The sequence below is a fragment of the Cupressus sempervirens genome, chromosome 11 (genome assembly GCF_028749045.1).
Source record: "Cupressus sempervirens isolate cs-2001-9-10 chromosome 11, ASM2874904v1, whole genome shotgun sequence".
NCBI lineage: Eukaryota > Viridiplantae > Streptophyta > Pinopsida > Cupressales > Cupressaceae > Cupressus > Cupressus sempervirens.
This window is the reverse complement of record NC_143128.1, coordinates 335,761,139-335,784,014: the sequence shown is the minus strand read 5'-3', so window position 1 is coordinate 335,784,014 and position 22,876 is coordinate 335,761,139. Positions and strand designations below refer to the sequence as shown.

The following is a 22,876-nucleotide window of genomic DNA, read 5'->3' as shown; positions in this document are numbered from 1 at the left end:
GAAAGAAATTTCAAGCCGAGAGAAGGAACCTTACCATCTTCTCCTCTTCCATCACCAGCAATGGCATCTCCTCCTTGGGTGAGTCCACATCTAATGGTTGTGGCCCGTCCTCCATTTCCACTAGAACCACCACACTTTGTCTCCACTGGAATCCTCCTAAAAATTCCATCAAACTCTACAGAGGTCGAGAAAATAGGACTGCTATCAGCCAAGATTTGTTTATACGATGGCTTCTCCCCTGTCTTATCAGCATTAATACCTCCATCCTCAATACTAATTCCCTCATAAACACATTCCAAGCCATCTCCCATAATAATATCCCCCTCCTTTCCATCATGACTTGGCTCTCCCATAACACGAGAAAACCAGGCCAAGGGAAAAGGAACCAAAAACAAACTAGGGCACAATAAAGACACACAATTGCATCCCTTAAAACAATTTTAAAAAATGCACATAAGAGATAAAAGGACACTTGACATGACCAATACAAAAATAAAATCATGAAATGACACCTATTCACACAAAGCATGAAATCAGGCGTAGACATCGTCACACATTCACACAAGTTGTAGAGCCATCTTTTCATTGTCCCTTCAATTTTACCTACTCATCATCTGCTTTTTTATTTTATCTTTTGATAATTTGTGGTATTATTAATCCCTCATTTTTAGTTTCCAAAGAAAAATGTATTTCTATTGATTCTTCTTGTATTCCATTATGCTTTTCTTTATTATTTTTTAATTCTTCTTCCAATTCTCCCTGTAATAATTTTTCCATTACCTTATTAAAGTCAATTTTATCTTCATCGATATCTTCAGTATTTCGTCCATTCCTTTCCTTAGTATCCATAATCATCTGGAATTCTTTTTGATGCCATGCTACTTATTTTTTCTTCTCATGTTTGTTGGGGTCTGAATTGGTTTTCATTACTCTTTTTATTGAAATTTAGATATGTGTTCTACTAAATTCTACTTGGATAACTAAGCTTTAGTTTTCTATTTATGGGCTTCCATGCATTTGATTGAAGAGTTCTTTCCCAAAGTCTTCTAAAATTTATTGTGTTTCTTCATTTGATAGGAACTGTGTCTAATTGTTAATAGTTTCCATTCAACTTGTAATCATAATTTCTCTACTAAGTACATCAAATGGTGTTGATACTTATAAATATTGTTGTGCTCTTTCTGCCTCCCACCATAAGTATAACTAATCACATACATCATTACAGAATAGAATGTTATCTTTTAACATTCTATTAAGTGTCACCATTTCCTCTATGATCTATTTCTTGTAGTTGATCTGATGTTGTTGATGTGTGTCTTGATTATCCTACTCTTTGTAATCATGATCCTTAATTCTATCTTGCCTCTATGCTTGTGATCTTATAATGATGTTATTATTTGAGTTTAATTCTTTAATTTATTCATTCTAAACTCTTGAAATGTTAGATGATAATGATTGTAGATTCTCATGTTCTTCACTCGGTTGGTTCTCTTGTGTTATATTTTCATCTTGATTTTGATCGTTCTCAATGATTTTACCTCCCTCTATGTCTTTTTTTTGGACTGTGATCAAACTAGCCAGCTAAGCTTTTGGCTTGCTCACATTTACTTCATATTGTGCCTTTTTCTTTGCTAATAATCTTGAATATATCTTTATCCTCTCTATTTAAATTTTTTTGTAACACCCTGCTTAGGAACCCAAGAGAATAACCTAACATGATTCAATATTTACTGAAATATTTTATTTTTTTAAGTTTAAACAATATCAAATAACAATATGGAAGCAATATACACATACACATCAAGTACACATAAAGAACTACAAATACAAATTCTATTCCTTGAGGGTTCATTCATGTTGTGTCACATTATAAAGTTTATATTTAATAGTTTTAAGTTTCAAGTACAATATATCATGATCATAAAGAAATAACATATACATCATCTCATAAGAAAATGCATAAAATAAATTGATATAATGAAATACATATAATGAATAATATCCACTACACATGTCGTAGGGTATGCAAGAATAGATACGAGTACATCAAAATACAAGATAACATGATAACGTATATACATCAACTAAATAGAAATCTTTGATATAGGATTAGGATTGATTAGGTACAACTGCATCCATGAGAATCCAACATCTATCAAATTGAGGGGGACCCAAATGGTAAGAAGACACTACCTCTCAACTGCGTGGTTATCTAATCAGGCTCCCACTCCCATTGTCCAAGAGAGATAATGTATGATCCACGTACAGATAATCAAACCATTAAATAATCCTAGGTAAAGAATCCTGATAGCCAAATCTTCGTCAAGGGTAACTCAAACTATTGATAAAGAAAAAATAACTAAGGTCAAAAAGACACTCATCCAAATCAACCTCACATACCAAAATCAACAACAAATACCAAGTACAAATCAAATATCAAAACCAAAAAGATGCAACCACCTCCAAATCAATGTCAAGTGTCACAAGAATAATAACCAATAGATAACAACTATCATTAATAAAAGTAAATCATCAACAATAAATGCATCCAACAATAATTCACCGCCAATAAATTCACTACTAGAGGCAAATACAAAATCCACAGAGGAGACTCAGGCTACATAATAGGGAGTGTCATCATATGGTCAAACTACTTGAGTTACCTTAGACTAGTCTCTCATTAGTCCCTAGACCCTCAAGTGTTGAGTTACCCTAGACTGGTCACTCTGGACCCCGAACCCTCAACGTGGCCCATGTGGAACCCAAATATCCTATCATGAAGATGAGGAATAACCAATAATACCTCTCACTAGACATCATCCCCATTTTTATCCTTAGCCAATACAAGCACTTAAGGCATGGGTGAGGCAATATCTCTAACTTATCTTTTTAATGTATTTTCCAAATATTAATTACTAGATTATCACTTATTACATAACTTATAATGAGTTTTCCTAGCAGCCACTTTGGACTCTAGCCCCCATTGCAAGCCATTCCCATAGACATGCACCTAGACTACCTTCCCAAAACTCACAAACCACAATTGTGTCCCATACCACAAAAGTAGTATTGATCAAATTCAGTTCCTTATTAGGAAACCCAAAAATAACATTGGTTCTCAAAACCTAAGTTCTCATAAATGCTCATCAGAAGGATATCTCATAAAATAAATCTCAATTTGAATCATAAAATATATCATGACATCTAGTAAAATAATTATAAAAGAAATCTCAAAAATGCCTCTGGTGCACGTCCTAACTTGGCCAAGTAAACAACCCAAAAAGAAAACCATCACAAAAATAAACATCAAAAGACTACAAATAGAATATAAGAAAACAAATAGTTTTCAGCCATATGAATTAATTTCATCAATTTCTCTTGTTTATTTTGGATCATAAGGACATGTTTAAAAATAAAATAAGAATATACATGTTAATATGAATTGTTATGCTATACTACTTATTTAAATCAATAAGTATTTAAATGTCAAATCTATTTGTGCATATAAAATATCATGCAACATTATCATGTTATAAATTTAAATAATCTTAAATCATAAATGATTTAATTAATAATATAAATGTATATTATTAATAATATAATTGTATAATATTAGATTAAATATTAATATCAATTTCATTTCTAAAATATTAGTTTGACTTATGTTTAAGTCCAATATTAATATATATTTTTTCTTTAATCCATAATGCAACTAGAGATAGCTCAAATTTGAAATTATAATTTTAATTAAGTTATTTACAATTTCTCTCATAATATTAAATATTTATAACTAGATAATTATATAGTGAACTCCACTATAACTTCTCTTAAGATATAACTAAATAATAATTATATGTTTATTAATTTGGAACTCCACTTGCATTAATAAATATATAATAAGTTATATCTCACTAAGAATTTTAAAAGTAATTGATATTAAAACCCCACTTATAAGAAAATAAATTATTTTTATTTTTATTTTTTTAAATTGATAATATTTATTCATTTATTTTTTTAAATAAATAAATAATAACTTTTTAAAATATTTCTAAAATTAACAATGAATCATAAAAAAAAATTTCTTCTTTTTTAATCTGAAAAATAAACATAAAATTAGTATTTTCATATGCCTTTGATATCTCAAATCATGCAGGCATAACATATTTAGTTTTCTATCTTTAGTATATTTGTTTTCACATGTATGTATACGTTTAGTTACAACATGCTTTCCTCTTAATTAATCTTTTACTTTTCCAATAAATTTTGCAACCAAATTATTTTAGATGTAAGAAAATTATTTATCTTTATTTAGAAAATTCAAATAATCACATGGTTCTAATGGAAAACTTAAAGTCGAAACCCTAGTTGTTCAATTTGTTATTTTATTCCAATTTTCTATAATTAATTTTTTCTTATATTAGAAAGAGTTTTAAAAGAATATAGTCATAATAATTTTCTAGATTTTTCTACAATTTTCCTCATTCAAGTTTTCTTGATCAATAAGTTTTCCTTTTCAAAATCTACAACATAATTCTTTATCCAAAATCAATACAATAAATTAATGAGCATTATGCGATCACCTAGGAAGATGTGAAGTAGACATATATTTCAATAAAATTCTAATGGGTTTTCAAACCCTACCTCAAAACCATAGCTAAAATCTAAGACAATTTTTTAATACATGCAAATCCAAACCCTTCAAAACTTTCAACAATTCTTATGCTCTAATTCCAAATTTCACTCCCCAAAACCTGCGAGTCTCTCAAATGAACTACAAACCATCTAATAAAGAACCATAACCCTAACTATGGTTTCTATTCTCCAAAATTTCAAAAGCCACTAACTTTAGTAAATAATAATTATTTTAATTGTTTAATCCTTTCATGCACACTTAAAGAACTTTTTAAAAAATCATTTAATTTTTGTCCTCCACTTTATTAATTAGTGCAAACAGTATTTAAAGTGTAGTTTATTATTTAATTATTAATAATAATTAAAGTTCATTATTTAAATGCAACTCTAATTTAATTATTAATAATCAAATAATTATAATAATAAAATATTAAATCTTTAATCTTTTTATTTTTTTAATCTAACTTCATAAATTAGACTTTTTAATTAAATCTTTAAAAATTAAGCACATATTTAATTAATATCTAAATTTCAATTAAATACCATCATATTTTAATTTCTCTTTAATCAATTTTTTAAATTAGACTTCCAAATTAAAACACATATTTAATTAGTTTGTAAATAATTAAATATTCTCATATTTTAATATTTTCTTTTTAATCAAATAATAATTAATCATTCTCGATATTATATGATCAACTCAAGTATTATAGTTAAATCATTTACCCAATAAATCACATAGCCAAATCCACATAAAAGCAATATTAACAAAACTGACCAAAACTCAAAATTAAACAACATAAGCAAAGATAAACTCATGGGTTTAAAAAGGGCAAAAAGTCAAATACATGTCCTCATTCTCAAGACTAGTAATTAGGCTATGGATGGGATTGGACCTGAACATTATCTCCCCATTCTTACCTTTGAGTTATTGCGATAGGGCACGCTCATCCTAGCAATTTAGGGAAGTCGATGCCCGGTTCCTATAAATCTGTATAAAAGATGAGAATGTACATGTGCATATAAGCTAAATAGACAATGGTGGGGAGTGGTACAATGTGTAGATCTCAACTAGCATGTGACTATGACTTCCTCTTTTAACCATATCAGACACGTTAAATCAAAAAGTAAAACAAGCATGCACACCATACACATGCAAGTATGGGGTAAGTATAATGGTAAATCCTTAATATAAATAATATCATATTCTAAAATGAGCATCTCATCATTATGAGGATGTAATAAACATCTTTCTAAGACACACCATATGATATCACCATAAAAGTAATTTCATTAACTAACTAACAGAAATTAAAGCATCATCAGTGCAAGTAGGAAATTTTTACAACCTGACATAATAAATTACTCAACATATCAAAGTATTGTATTTCAAATATCAATTAAGGGCTAACACATCTATAGAAGAGTCATATAGAACTTTAACAACTAAGTCTACATTGATAACAAAGGAGGGGTATTAAATTTCTACCATATGTAGGTTTTGCTTATCTATGGTAAGGAATACACCTTTAAGATCAGTCGTTCCTTGAATAAGTGTGGTTGACTAAAGGTCATAATCTTGGCTTGATTCATGTTCAAATAATGTTATATATTATACTTATCCTTGGAAGAGTATCAGCGTCAAGTTATAATATGATATGTTTGTGATTATTTTTATTAGTTTGTTTGTTGTGTATCTACCCCAAGTTTAACTAAAATTCAAACCTCGTTGGAAGCTAAGAAGCAGTGATCAATTCCTATAATTTATTATTAAATGATTATTGCACTTTAACATTTAGTTGTGTAATACGTCAATCAGTAAATTGTTAATTGAGATTCATGTCAAGTTTATTATATTTTTAATATCATTTTTCTTGAAGTCGGGTTTCCATCTTATGGAATTTATGCTATGTCCTTCAGAAAAGCATATTGGACCATATAGTAAATTGTATCGTATGCCCATATTTTTGCAATGCAAATATATCAAATGATCAAAAAGATAGGTTATACCTACCTTCTCGCAAAGAGCCTTGTGGAGCCAATTGATGATATTTGGGATCTTTCTCCCAAACCCTTCCAGAAAGAAAAGAGGCCTGAAGACTTACAGGTGTGCCAACAATCTTTAGAATAATGATTATAAACAATTATTATATTATCATCATCTGCTTGGAGGGTAGCTAAACTAGCATAAGTTGCAATTGGCACCCTGACCCTCGGATGTGAATTTTTTATATCAAATTATCTTTTCTTTGTGGTTCTTTCACTAGGGATCGGTCATTTTTTACATAAAGGAGAGGGACCAATAGTTGAGTGGGGCCCAATAGTCAATCACCCTCTTGTGAATATATTATCTAATCTTAACAAATATTTTTATTATTTATTTGTAATTAATTCATCTATATGTAAATAAAAGAAATTCAAATATTGATAAGAAATAGAGCAATACTTGAACATAAAACTTATAAATGGTATAGTAAAAATAAATAAATGAATTCATTAATAAGTAAAATAAATAAATTTTTGTGTCAAATAAAATACCATAACTACCTATTATATGTGTGTGCCACTTAAAAAATAATATGCCCACTTAATGAATAAGATACTCTCTTAAATATATATTGATATCTTAGTGTAATGTGTACAACTATTTAAATAGCAATTATGTATATGCATAGAGCAAATCATATTAACAATGTGTCTTACACAAATATAAAAGGTGAATACTAATACATTCCTTATATTTTCTTATGAAATGTGTGAGATTGTAAAAAAATTTAGTGTTCAACTATTGGTCCATTTTTGTTGGATATAGGTTGTATTTTATATAATAATGTGTTATTTTTATAACAATAAATCATTTATTTGTGTTAAAGTATTTGTACTTTTGTGTTTAATATAAAAGTTATATATAACAAATATTTATGATGAGTAATAATTATCTAGTCCATTAAGTTGGAAATGTAAGAGGAGTAACTGAGAGGGGAGGGGTGAATCAATTACAACAAAAATAAATCCAAGTCCCTTAGATGTTATCACAAACTTTTACTTAAAAATCCAAATTCTTGCTCTACTTTGTTAAAACTAGATATTTACTATAACTTGGTTAACAAAGTAGTTCTGATAAATTAGTGTGTATTAACCTTTAGTAACTTAGTTGCAGAACCATAAACCATAAATAAAATAGCATGAACACATGAGACACTAAGATTTAACATGGAAACTCAATTTGGGAAAACCACCAATGCAACTAGTTACAATTTTGCACTCTTATGAAGTGAGCCCCATTAGGAGCCAACCTTGTTAAAGGTTACAAAATACATGGTTAAATGTGAACTTATTAGAGGATTTAAATCACCCTTTTAGGAGTGGCCTTGTTAGAGGCCTTTAGACACTTCAATCAAGAAATGCCACCTTGTTAAGTCAACTCTATTAAGAGATTTCTTCACTACTACAATTGTTAGAGAGTAACAATGATTGACCCAATTTTTTAAGCAACTGACTTTGCAAATTCAAATCACTTTTCTGGCTTGACCTTTGGATCCTTCCTAACCAGATGTTTCTTTGCAGCTTAACTTTCACACCTCCTTCTCTACCTTATCTTTGCTCACATATCCATTATTTCATACTCAACTTGATACTCATCTTGTCCTCACAATTTGACCTTTCTTATATATCATAAGCTAGGAAAATTCAGCTTACAAACCCTTTCAAAACATTAATAAAAATCCATTTAGTCGGCTTGTATTAACCAAATAAAAATCAATCTGTAGTCAGTCGGCTAACACTAGACTGAACACTCAGTTAATATTGAACTTCCTTCGATGAGTGACCAAACATGGTTAACACTATCTTCTTTGATGACCGAACAAGCTCGTTAATACGAACTTCTTTGTAGACTAACCAAACTCGGTTAACATTGACTTCTACTTCGCTATCATTCTTCTCTTTTTCTCATCTTCTTTATTCTTCTCATCTTTCTTTCTATTGATTTCTTCGTCCTTTTTCCTCATTACCCTTCTTCCTCCTTCTTCTTTTCTTCTACTTCTTTCTTCATCTTCTCTTCTTTTTCCTTTTTTCTCTTGATTTCTTCTTTTCCTTCTTCCTCTTCATGTCTTCTTCTTCCTTCTTCCTGTCTTCTTCTTCCTTCCTTCTCTTCTCTTCTTCCTCTTTCCTCTTCTTTCTTCTTTATCTCCTCTTTTTCTTTTTGTTTCTTTTCATCTTCTTCCTTTCTTCTTCTATCTTTTGATCTGCTTTTCTCTCCTTTTCTTAAGCCTCTTTCTTTCTCTTCTCTTCCTCCTCATCTAAACTAGAGTAATTAATGATATTGCCAACAATATTTGGCCTAAGATCCTTGAAAGGATCTTCTGCGATGTTAACTATCACACTTGCAGTGCCAATTTGCATAGTATCCCTTCTAATGGAGATCTGTGAAGATAGATCTACCATTTAAGTGTCCTTAGATTCCACTACTACTACTGCTCGAGTACTCTGTTCAACAAATATATGGATTTCTCCCCTTGACTTCATGCTCACTCCCTTGGGTATAGAAGTCATTTACTTGACAATAGCTTCTTCTATCTCTTTGTTTACCTTTTTCATAATTTCCTCCCATCAAAAGAATATGTCTTCTTTTATTTCACAACAAGGGCTCAATTCCCTTTATTACATCTTGCAAGTCTTCATCAGTTTTGACTTCACAAAGCTTCTTGATCATATTTTCTCTAATTTTCTTGTCTTCTCCAATGACTCTTCTTCTCATGTTTATCAACCTATTATATAGGTCCTCTTGTATGTGTCTTTGAACATCTTCAAATCTCTTATTCTTCAAAATCATATTCCTCACTACTACATTATCGAACTGAATTCTATCCATATTGCTATACATGTTATAAAACTTATTTAACTAAATGAAATCATTATCATTTATGATTTTTATATTAAAATTTTCTACCTTTGATTCCAAGATTTCTTTCCAGTGGTTGTTCTTGCTTCACCAACTACCTTTTCTGTAGGTCTATCCTCTTCATCTTCAAATTCATTAGATTTAACCATTTGCAATGTCTTTCTTTTCTTTCCAAGGTCACTCGATACTTTCCTTGTCCTTTCCTTGCTAGGTGAATCAACCTTTTGTTTCACTTTGGTGAGTCTTTATGATTTTCTCTTGCCTAGAGGAGTAGATGATTTACCTTCCATAATCTATACCTCCTCTTCATCAGACTTCTTGAATGGTTGTATAACCATAGGTTGTACTTGGGCTACTATGGTATATGGGGTAGTAGGTATCTACAAAATAGATCTTTCTATTATTACCCCCTTTGAAGGTCCTATTATGGCAATAGGAGTAGCTACCAATACCTTAGTTTGACCACTAGCCTTCATCTCTGAGGCTATACCCTTTATCTCATTGAATTTGTCTCTAGTCATTCCTGATTCTTTAAGAATTGATTTTATTTTCTTCTCAACATTCTTCTTAATATCCTTGCTATAGAGCTTGCTCTCTACTTCTCTAATTTTCTCTACACAAGTTCCCCATCTAGGAGTGTCCTTGTCCTCTTTAGAATTGAGTATGATTTTTGCATACCCTTCAATAATTTCTTTACTTAACTCATAGCCCATAAGGTACATGAACTTAACTCTCAGAACAACCACCTCCATGCATGTTACATTTGTTTCCACCATGAAATATAGGTCTTCCTTATATTTCTCTACAAGTGAGGTTGGTGTCCTATACCTTTGCTTCATTGCAATTTGAAAACCTTTCATCATCCTATTGATATCTTCAACAATCTTCACCTTGGCCTATTTTCTATAGTATTGTGTCACCAAACTCATGGTGCACTAATTCTTGTTGTCCCATTCCCTACCATGCATAGAATTGCCTCATCACTAGGAAGAATAGGTATATTACTAATGACTCAAACTCGAACACCACACTTCTTGTCTTCTTGTGTTTCTCTATGTTGTCCAGCAATTAATGCCTTAGAATATCACACATGTTTAATTTTCTTTCTTAATTATCATCATGTAAGTTGCATGTAGGAATCTAGTAGGTAATGAGTTCAATCTTGAACTATGATTCATCTTGTAGCCAATGATCTTGTTGATCACTATCACATTTGTCTACTTTATGATGTCAATCCTCATATTTCTACCTTTTGATTTGGTCTTTAGATTGGTCTCCATCATCTTCTTCACATTCTTTTCATTAATTGGGTTTATGCCCTCATTGCATAAACTAGTTAACCTATGTATCATATCATTATCAATCATGATAGGTACCTCTCCAACCCAAAATAATCCTTTGTGAATGTGACTCAAAATAATTCTACTTCATTCATGGTTGTCAAATTTTGTAAAGAACTTATGGTTCACAATGTTCAATTTCTTTAGGTGTGAAAACTCTTATTTCAATGATAAGTCTCCTTGACACACTAGGTCAAGGTCCTTATGAATATAATTTTCTCCTATGCTCTCAAATTTGCAATGAATATATGACCTGACATCCTCTACATGAAGAACATTCTCCAAAACTTGCAAAAAATACTCCTAAGGAATCATCAACTTGAGATATGAATGGATGCTTTTTAAACACATATCTTGGCTACTCCCTAACATCACTGATAGTAGGATTCTACATTATAGTTGATTCAAATGCTTTAGAAACTTTGTAAAATACCTAAATATCACAAAACTAGGGCTTTTTCCACTTCGCAATATGAGCACTTCAAATTCACCTTTACTTGCTATCAAATTGCTCTAAATCACTTCTTAACTCTTCACATGATTGAATGATACTCACAATATTTTTTGTATCCTTTAAATCTTTCAAATCAAACTTTTCATTAGTTGCACATCTACCAAAATTTGTAAAATTGTTACTCTTTTAGCCAATAAACTTTATTGACTTTTTTTTCCTTCATTTTATCACCAAATGACTTGCAATCTTAACCAAAGCTTCCTTATAACCTCTACTACCTCATGCTAAATTTGTAGCTCTTAAATCAACTTCTAACTTTTGTTCCATCTTTCTAATGCTCTGTCTTTGATAAAAAGGTGCTTAATTCAAATAAGATGAATCATATACAATCTTTGACTTCAATCTCTCATCGAGTGCATCAAAATATTGTTCTTCTAAAATTGTATATGAATGTTCTAGATCACTTTCTCTCATAAATACTTCCTTGAATTCTTCAACATGCTTTTTAAGTGCTTCCTTCTGACTATTGTTTCTACCATTATCATTTCTTCTATCATCTCCTTTGTTGTTCCTTCTGTAATTAGGGTTCCTATTAAAATTTCTTCTATTCATTCTACAAAATCTTGCTATGTGTCCAAATTTATTGCATAATTGACATACAGGTACATTACTTTTATGATTGGCTCCATTCTAATTATCTAGTGCTCTGCAATTCCTTGCAATGTGTCCAAGGTTGTTACATTTGTAACATAAAATTTGATTCCTCACTCCATTAGGTCTTTCTCCATCATTGGATTTTCTCTATGATCTGCTTCTTTCATTACCTGTATGATTAGCATCCCTAAACATTCTACTATTTCCATAATCACTATCAAACTTAGGTTTCTTATGTTGGAGTTGATGAAATCCAACTCTGAAGATGCCTAGAATCACCTACATGCAAATAACCTATCAAATGGAAGCCAAGGAAGGAAGAGCATGGAGCAAGGAAAAAACCCTAAACGGACATGAGAGATAAAATATGCAAACACAAGAAAAATATGTATTTACAATATGATCAAAAGTGATATGAAATACAATGAGGGAGCTCAAATATAAAGAGCTCAAGGAATCTTTTAGAACAAGCTAGAAGATGCTAGGAGATAAGTGTGACAACTAAGCATACATCCACATGAGGTGGAAAGTCCTTGAACAAGGTGAGAGGATAAGTATGACTTAGAAGAGAACAAACTCTCGTATTGTCAACAACTTATAACAAACTCCTAGACTACAACTAATAAATGAAATGCATTTACCTAAGTAAGCTTAAGTAAATAGAATAGATAATTAATTATTAATTATTTACTCTAACATCTTACAATCTACTACTTTATGTCCAAAACCATGACAATTATAACAATATAAATTAGCAATAGGTTTAAAAGACTTACTTGTGCAATCTCTCTTCATATGACCAACTTCATTGCATATAAAACATCTACCTCTGAATTCATGTCTAGCCTCCTTAGCTAGTTCAACTTGCTCTATTTGTTTTGATTCATCACATTTCTCTGGTTGATTAACTTGTTCAACATCTTTAGATACTTTTGTAGGTATGCATGGTTGAATCCTATTCTGATCAACTTCTTTAGAATTAGGGGTTTCAACAAATGGATCTGGTTCCTTCCTCACTTCCATTTTCTTGGTTGATTTCTCTCCAATAAGATATCCAAGACCTGTCTTATCATAAGAAGATCTCTGGTAAAATAGTTGTTCATAAATTTTCTCACTACTAGAATAAATTTTTTCTAAATATTGCTTAGCCTGATTTAACTCTCCTTTCACAATGGTATTGTATTTTTCTAATTATGCATGCTCTATTCTGATAGAATCTAATCCAGATGTTAGTTGTGTTAGATGGGATCTTAGGTCTACAATTTCAGATCTAGTTCAATCTTACTATCATCTTTCTTCAAACTCAACTTAAGTTCAAAAAATTTCAACTCATGTTTCAAGATCTCATTTTCTTTCTTAAAGGTTACTACTTCTTCACTGTCATCAATTTGCCCGTTCATTTCTTTTCTAGATTTTAGGTAATCAATCTTATCTTTTATTTTACCAATGTAATATTTTGCATCTTCATACCTTTCTTTTAGGTTGTCTCTTTCTTCTATAAGAAGATCAATTTTCTCTAGGGCCTCTTCAAGATTCCTCTTTAACTATTCCATATCCACAGGGATCTTACTCAAGTTGTTAAGCCTCTTCTGAGTAACTAAGCTTTGGTACCAATTGTTAGAAATAGATAATACTAAGAGAGGGATAAATCAGTATTCTACAAAGTTTTTCCCACAACTAGGTATTATTAATGACTTTGCAACATGCATATGAAAGTAAACCAATAATTTTGATCAGTAAATAAAACCATACACAAAGAGAACTCATAACACCATATTTTGTTAACTAGGGAAACCCTAGCTAAGGGAAAACCCCAGTGGGGATGACACCCATAAAATGATCCACTAAAAAAAATAATTGTGTTAAGGATATTGACCCTATTAGGAGTCTATGAATTACATATAGTGTCTCAGTCCTTGTTAGAGGACTAGTCCCTGTTAAAAGCCTCAACCCTATTAGGAGTTTCTTCAACCTAGTTAGGAGTTGGTATTACAATAACAACTATATGCAAGAAGAGCCCACTGCCCTAGCATGTAATTATACAATATAGTGCCTTTATACAAAAGAGATAGATAAAAAAACCTCTTTACTGCTAACTATTGTACTTCACATACCCTGATTTGACATCAGAATTCACATCATAGATCTCTCATAGAAGTTTGCATGTCATATACATAGTTTTCATACTCATCATATACTTTGCATTTGCATATGTCACATTGATCACACCTCATTTACTTTTCATTTAATAACTCTTTACTTATACTCTTTTATTTCACAAAACACTTGTACAATCGACTTGATGCAAATGCACATTATTCTAACTTAGGGTAAATATATAGGATGTTGGCCCTACATAAATAAGTAGTTATTTTGTAACTAAACAATTCCTTAACACTTTATTCCTCTATTCTGTTGTACTTTTTTCTCTATTGTGCATACTGCCTTTACTAGTATTTGGCATGTAATTTTGTCCACATTATCTGTACTAATTTGTGCTCTTAGGTACATCATCTTAACACTGTGATATACCTTCTCTTAACTTTGCACATGCCAAATATCTCTGTGACCTTTGCAATACCAAAAACTATCTCTTTGCTACTAGTGAAACTGTCTAACACTTAGACAATTTTCTATCTCTAACTATAGAATCTTCAACAATATATTCTGCCATCTCATTCTAGATATATGTTTCCATAAAATACAACCCTAACTCATCTTACCTAGCCATATTTCCAACATAGATTACTTTAGCCTTAGATGCTTGGTATGCTTTCTAAGTTATTCTCAAATCTATGCATTGATACTTCATCTCTCTTTTGCATACATAGTCACATATGCTAAATGTCATAATGGATAATGCAGATAAACTTTCTAAGTCTCATTTATGAATAACACATCTAGATCTATATGCTAAATCTTATATATAGGTAATGCATAACAACTTGTTAAGTCCCAATATAAGTAATGCATTCAAGCACAACATGTTAGGTCCCATACATAGGTAACACACTTTTATAGGACCATACCATGGTGATATAGATGATGTTGATTTATGGATGAAAATTCAATGAGTTGGCTAGTGGGTTACCACCTATTAGACTATTAAATGCCATCTTTTGCAGACAATTCTCTTGGTGGTTTATAGTATGGTGGGCATTCTGTTGAGCGAGGTAATCACTTTTCTCTCTCTTCTCTCTCTTTTGCTTTCATGTTAGTAGAAATAGATCCATAATTTATGTTGATTAATAATACTGATCTTGCATTTCTTACATCATCATTCAGGCTCATGTAGTATCTTTCCAAATACAATATTAGTGGGTGAGATATTTCTTCAATTGAGGTCTCTTTCACTAGTTGATTTGGGTTTGTTTAGTACTAACCCCTTGTTGTGTCTTTGTCTTTTTGGCTTGTGGTTTCCATTTTCTTTTCTTTTGCATCCTCCTGCATGGATATGGAGCTAGGACCATTGGCCTTGGTGGTTTGTTTCTTTTAACAAAGTGATGTTCTATCTCATTACAATTTGATGGATCCCTCTCTTCTTCTTTTCTTCTTCTCTCTACTTTAACATGAGTTTGGGTTAATCCACACTCTCGCTAAAGTGGGGGTTAAATGTACCATCTTAAATTAGGGGCTCAATTTAATGATGATTTACCATCCATTTAATTTGAGGTCATTCATTTGCATATTTCTTCCTTTCTTCCCTTTTTTGTCATTTCTCCTAGGTGGAATTGGGGTAAAACCTAATAGATCCTATTTTCATGGTTTAAAGATTGAGGTAGGATCTATTCACTTAGGTCATCCCTTCCCTTCATTTAATTACTTGGAATATTCTCTCTGCACCAAAATGACTTTATCTCATACTTTGTGCCTAATTTTTTGGCTCTGGGATGAAGGTTATGGACCTTAGTTGTCAGGGATGTAGTGTACCCCTGGACAATAAAGGATGCATTGTTCCCCTGATGGGCCAATCAGGTAGGTAGTGCTCCCCTGATTGGGCCCTTTTTTCGGTCCTCTATTAAATTCCATCTCTAAATAGCTTTGAGGTGTTAATTCCTAAGCAGGTCAGCCAGGAGGAGTTAGTCAATTCTGAGCCCTTTATAAATCTTCCATTTCCTCCATTTGGCATACGGTCTCATCTCTCACATTTAAAATCATCCAAGCTCCTAATTTCAAGCATTTAAGGCATTCAAACAATCTCTCCATTAAAGATCAAGGATTCATGCATTCAAGCTATTGAAGGAGTTTATGTTAGATCCTCTATTGCATTATCAAAATTCAAGACATTCCTTCATACATTTAAGATCCTTTCGCATCTTCTACATTCATCCTCTCAAGATCTACATTCATCTACTTTCACTCATAAGGAAAATTTTCAAGCACATTCATTCATGAAGGTTTCGATTTCACTTTAATTTTTTGCTAGGTTTTTTGAAGTTGATTCAAAGCATTTGCATCTACATACTTGATTACATTCCAAATTCAAGAGAATATTCACATATTTACATTACTTAATGTTAGATATATCACTACTACTGGCTAGCATTCTATCTTTATTTTAGTTCAAGGTTAATTCCTAAACTAGTGTTTGACTAAGACTGACCCCCCCTCCAACAAAAACAAAAAAAATCCTTTATTTTGTATGTTTTGGATCTTAGATTGGAAATAGGTTGCAGATTTGGATACCCTTTTTGACTTTCTTCATAACTAAAAAATCAAAATTAGCATCATATTTGTTTCACCAAGGCTAACTAGATGCTTCATCAGTGAATAGGTCACCCCTAATCATCCAAGTCAACCCTAACAAATTGCCAAACAATTTTTGGGTTTTGTTTCTCTTGTATTTTTGGCCTACGTCACGAGATCCATCCCTTTTGGAGGTGTTTGACAATCCATTTTCAGGTTTGTATATCATATTCTCCTTTTCATTTTAATATTCTTTATCATCTTTTCATTTTAATATTCTTTATCATCTTTTCATATCTTTATATTTCAACTCTATATTACATATCTTCTTGATTAAACCCTCTTAAGGTGGAGGTGAGATGGAGATAAATCCAAGTCATTCATTTTTATTTTATTAGGTTATGCATTGATACTTCCTTTTGTATCAATCAAATATAAATTGAAGGGGTGAATCTTGGACTTCCTCCTTTTTAAATGTGTTATGGTGGTTAATTCTATTTTACCCCTATACAACATCATTGCAAGTAATACTAAAAAAAGTGCAATCTCAAAGTCATTAGGAGATTCTACATTCCTTTGCTTAGGCAAATGCTAATTGGAAGGAAAAGTTGGAAATATTTGGTACAATATTAAAATTATTTTGAGGCATTCCATAATCATAGTCATAAAATAGGCTCAACTTATTGATTTGGCAGATTCAAAGCATGGAATTGAGAATTTTGTAGAGTTGTATCAACAAGCATCAGGGGAATTAAGTAAAATCATAAGCAAAATTTTAAGGTTTTTCTTTCAATATATGAAGGCTCAAAATTGGATAGGTTTAATGTGTGGATAAACACCATCATTTTTCCTATCAAAGACTATCAAAAAGGACTTGCAAGAATTAAGAAAATGAGAGAGGACACCTTAGTGTGGATAGAGGACATAGAGAAGTATTTTGATGGGACTGACTGCCAACTATACTAAGATGGGAATAAATGAAGGTTATTCCTAGTAAATAATGCATTGCTCAAGAATTCATAGGGATTGTGGTAGTCGTGAAAACCCAAGATGATGTAAAATACATGTTCTATGCCAAGGAATACATAAGGGATATATTGAACCACATCGACGATATGCAAAAGTTTGGTTCTAGATTTATGTCCTTCTAAAATAGGTGACAAGCTCATTTGAAGTTCATGAAACTTCCAACTTTTGATGAAGTTGATGATGTTCTTGAAATATTCAAGAGGCTCATCCAAATTTTCTCCCTTAAAGTTAAGTGTTGATTTTATGTTTTTTCATTGTTATTTGTTCTTCATTCATCTCTAAAGGAAAATGGGCATTTAAATTTTTGAAGCCCTTACAAGCTAAAGAGATGCATAAAACCTGATTTTGCGTACTAGTTAGTTTTTGGGGGTTGTAAGTCTCTTGGCATGGGTTGTTTTTTGCTTTTAGAGGTTTCTCAATTAGTTACATAACACATCAACACCTTTTTTTATCAATTTTGAGTGTTAAAACCAAAGTATGGGTGGAAGACATTTTTGTTTGAATAAATGATGGAATTGAAGTCTTTCCCTAAAATTTTGCAGGAGATTAGAACTCAATTTTGCATGCTTTTGATGTGTTAATGGATGGAAATCCATTTTTTCATAATAACTAAAGGTTAATGAGTGTTTTTCTTTATTTAAGTAGAGATTTATTTTTGTTTCACCATTTTTACATTATTGGAAACCCCAGTTATGGGATTCATAATTATTGGATGTAAGGTCTATATAAACTCTTCACAAGATTGTAACTCTTAACTATTGTTAACTACCTATGCAAAATTTTCTAGTTTTCTTATCATTACTGATTATGCAAGAACTAGTTCATTAAAGGAGGCTTATTATTGGTTTAACATTGCAGTTCATCAAAATCACAATGGGTTGAAAAGAGTTGATTTTGAACTTTGTAAATGGAAGTTTCAAATTTTATAAGTTTGTAGAAATAAATTAGAAATTACATGTACAAAATGATCATTTATTACATTAGAAAAGAATTTACATTGTGATCAATCCACACAAGTTATGGCAAATTTTAAAAATATAGATACTTTGATAAACTTGAAGTTCCCTTTACAATATTTTTAGAATGTTCAAAGTTCTTAAAGATAAATATGCATTGTTTGAATATGAAGAACCAAAGAAGAAATGGGTTAGAATATTTTTTCGTCATTGCCTAATTGCAATTGAATGACTTGAAAGAATTGATGAAGTCCTCATGTCCTCACATATTTTTTGCCACCTATGCAAACAAAAAAGAAAAAAGGGGCAGTCACATGCATGAATGAGCTCAAGAGTACAAATTTTAACCATTCTTTATTGGTTATGCATAATCAAACAACTTATACATCAAATGAAGAGATTATCAAAAATGAACAATGGTCAAGAAGAAAAAGAGTTTCACTTTTTATGCTAACTAGTTCTTGAGTGTGCAGGTGTAGGTACAAAAACTTAAGGTTGTTGAAGGATCATGCATAAATTATGGGCATGAAGCCTTTTGACAAAACTATGTAGGTGTGAATATTTTGGGGAGACTGTTGAGGGGACATACATAAGTTATACATATGGGACCTTCCAGTTGAATCAAAGTAGTTGGTTGAAGATAATGAAAAGACTATTGAAGGGGCATGTGTAAGATTCAGGTATGAAACCTTTTAGTTGAATCATGGAGCTATTGAAGACACTTTTGGACATGAGGAAGGGACACAAAAAACTATTGTAAAATCTTTCAACCTAGTTTTGTAGATTTTAAACAATTAGAAATTTGGGTAATATAAAGGCTACAAGTGCACATCAAAGGATGAATAGTTTTACTTTCATAAAAGAGATAAGAAGAGATGAAAGGTACATCATTTTGGTTTTCAAGAGTTTACTACTTATTTTTAAAGGGAAGATGATCTTCTATTTTATATAGAATTTTAACATTATGTGCAAGATATAATAGGCATCAAGTCCAAGGAAAAGGATAATTTTATGACTACACATCATTGCACTAAGACATTACAACTATAAGGAGTTTGATATTACTAAATCATGAAATAGGTTTTGAGTTTTCAATTTGCAAGAAGTAAGCTAATAGGAAAATGTACCTTGGAAAACATAGCAATAATGGGAAGCACTTATTTATCATGGAATGAAATAACAATTGTGACCAAAAAAATGTGAACAACTTCAAAGTATAAATTCAGAATAAAGAGAGAGTCATCCTGTCATACAAATTCCAAAAGAATACCTATATCATGAATATAGATGAATAAATAGATCTTTCCTATTATAATGCAAAGAGTAAGTAAAGTTATTTATATAAGGAAAAAAATATTACAACAACCATGTGTCATGTATACATTGAGTTCACAATGAAATATCACAAAGGATCTAAAAGAAAGAATTGAATACATATTATTAGCCTCAAATAATGTTAAAGTATACTAAATAGACAATATTTATCTTGCACAAGATGGAATATATCATCTATAGAAAGAAAGCTACATAACCATAAGATGCTACAGATTGTAGACATTGGATTTATCACAAAAAATAAAATTGAAACAATCAACTTACGTTTGATTTTCTGAGAGAATGTGGATGAATCAAGAAAAACATTTTTTGGGTTTCATCCAAAATGAGGTGATTAGATCCTAGCAAAGCCATTTTCTCATAAATTGAAGCAATGAAAAGATAACAATTGTTTTTTAAAGGGGAATTTTATTTACTTATATTACAACTAAGATATAACTCTTCCAAACAACAAGTACAAGAAAAATAAGCAAAGGTAATGACATCATATGGTAAAGAACAAAGGTAGCGAACTAACAATAACAACAAATAAAATGCATTTCTCATAATTGAGCTTTGCATCTTAATGAATAAATGAAGTACATTCAAGAAATTGAAAGATTTATCACAAATAGAAAATGAAATCATTTAATAACAAAGTTTCTTAGCATTAGTGATTTTTCTACCATAGAGGTTGATATTAAGTAAGAGGGGGAATAACTTCTTCATTATCAAATACAAATGTGTAGAAAAATTTAAAAGAGTCATATGAACTTATCAAGCTATTTTTTATATGACATAGAAAGGATATAAGTGCTACAGTTTTTAAAATAAATACTACAATTTGATAAGTGCAAGTTAGTTGTGTTGGAAATATAAGAGGAGTAACTAAGAGGGGGGGTGAATTAGTTACCACTAAAATATTTTCTAGATCCCTTAGATGTCAACTATTAAATTCAGAATGATAAAATTGATTACTGTTGATACTCGGTAAGCATATAGAAATTGTTGTAACTCAATAAATGCAAAGTGTGAATTACACTAGTACATTAGACCCCATTTTTAGACCAAAATTTTTGACCATCTATTAAAATGGGGTCAAATTTGTTAGAAAATGCAAGGAAATACATCTTTTTTTTAAATCCATGCCCGTGTTGGTTGAAATTTTGATCAACACAGGCTTCATAATGTTAAAATTTAAAAAGTTCTATTTTGTGTGAAGATAAATGCAAGCTTGTTGAGTGGGAAAAGTAAAAGGTCTTTGCAGTGTAAAGGCAGTAGACATTGGCATCAACTGGGGCACCATATCAGCACATAGACTCCCTCCTTCTGTTATCTATAGCCTAGGGACAACGTGATTTTGGTTCATGTGTGCCCCGCAAGTGTCCTTTACAGTGTTGATTGGGGTTCCATTGATCTCTCTATTGAGGAAAAACATACATATGAGGAGTCACAGCGGAAGCTCAAAGCCGACTTTGACAATTTCACATCTACTAAGACCACTAATCTGGCGTAGCCCCTTGTGGATGCCCATATTCCTTTTAAGATCCACATCATCAAGGATCACGATATGAAGGAGTATCTCTGTTTGGAGGTCAAGAGGCTTCGCCTTAGTGTAGTTATAATGGGGAGTCGAGGATTTGGGGCTTCTAGGAGGAACTCAAAGCATAGGCTTGGTAGCATCAACGACTACTGTGTTCACCACTGCGTCTTTCCTATTGTAGTTATCAGGTATCCTGATGAGGAGGAGTGTAATCTTTCTTAAGTGCAGCCCACCAAGCTACTGAAGGATTCTGAGTTGGAGATGAGGCTATGCCTAAGGAGGATGAGGCAGATGAAGTTCATTCATAGGAAGGTTTCTAGCTTTTTAGCTTTGAAATTTTGTGCTTTTGATTGACTGTGTTGTTTTGTATTGCGATTTATGTGGAGTTGACTTTGTGTGTAAGGTTTTGTATTGAATAAGTTAAAGAGTGGGCTTTTTATTTTGTTGTTTTTCCAATAATTATTTATAAATTCTGGTGTTTTTGGTCCAAGTTAGGATTTTAGTGTTGTTGGTTTAGGGCTCTTGGAGATGTTTTGGTTTAAGTTAGGGGTTTTGGGAGGTTGGTTTTGTGGTAGGGTTTATGGTGATTATTTTTGGCATAGGGTTGTATGCTTTACAAGTTTGGGTGAATGCCATGCTATCATGTACGCTGTAAATAGGATTGGTTAGATTTAGAATTAGTTTGGATTAGGTAAAGTTCAATGGGTATAATTTTTTTGGTCTAAATCATGAAAAACCTAGTGTATGTTTCGTGCAATGGATACAATTTTTTAAAAAACTTGCAAAGTTGATTTTTGGGATAGGGTATAGTGAGATTATCTAATTTTTGTTTGGGTGTTTTGTCATGATTTTCTGTAATGAGTGGTGTAACTATAATTGTTTATTTTAGTGTCATCATATGAGATCACTGGTACATTTCCTTAATTTATTTGGAAATATTACCAAAATCACAGCCCCTTATTAATTGTAGTAATACATATGCAATTTTTTTGAGTGATCTCTAAAGCTAGATTATGTTTTTTGTATGCCCTATGACAACTGATTTTCTTGATGGGGTTAAACTTGTTTGCCCCAATCAAATTCACAATCAATAGTGTCATATCAATTTTAGTTGTCTTCGTAGTCTACTTATTGACACAGGAATAAATACCTATCTCGACGAGGAAAGAGAAATGTGACTTGTGATCTCTAACTATCATCTTATGAACCTCAATCAATTACGTATGATGTCCAATAGGATCAACTTGTTGCTAGAACACTTGGGCATCTTTTATGGTGCTCTACAAAACCCAACCACTCTGACATAAGTGAGTTTTGAATTGGATTTTCCAATTGCCCTAATTTTTAGCTGAAATATTGCCTCCA

The 22,876-nt window shown here is 31.4% G+C and overlaps 1 pseudogene; it reads left to right on the top strand.

The window, feature by feature from the left end:
* The first annotated feature begins 6,619 nt into the window (after positions 1 to 6,619).
* Positions 6,620 to 21,819, top strand: LOC149529454 (universal stress protein PHOS32 pseudogene; annotated as a pseudogene).
* The last annotated feature ends 1,057 nt before the right edge of the window (positions 21,820 to 22,876 follow it).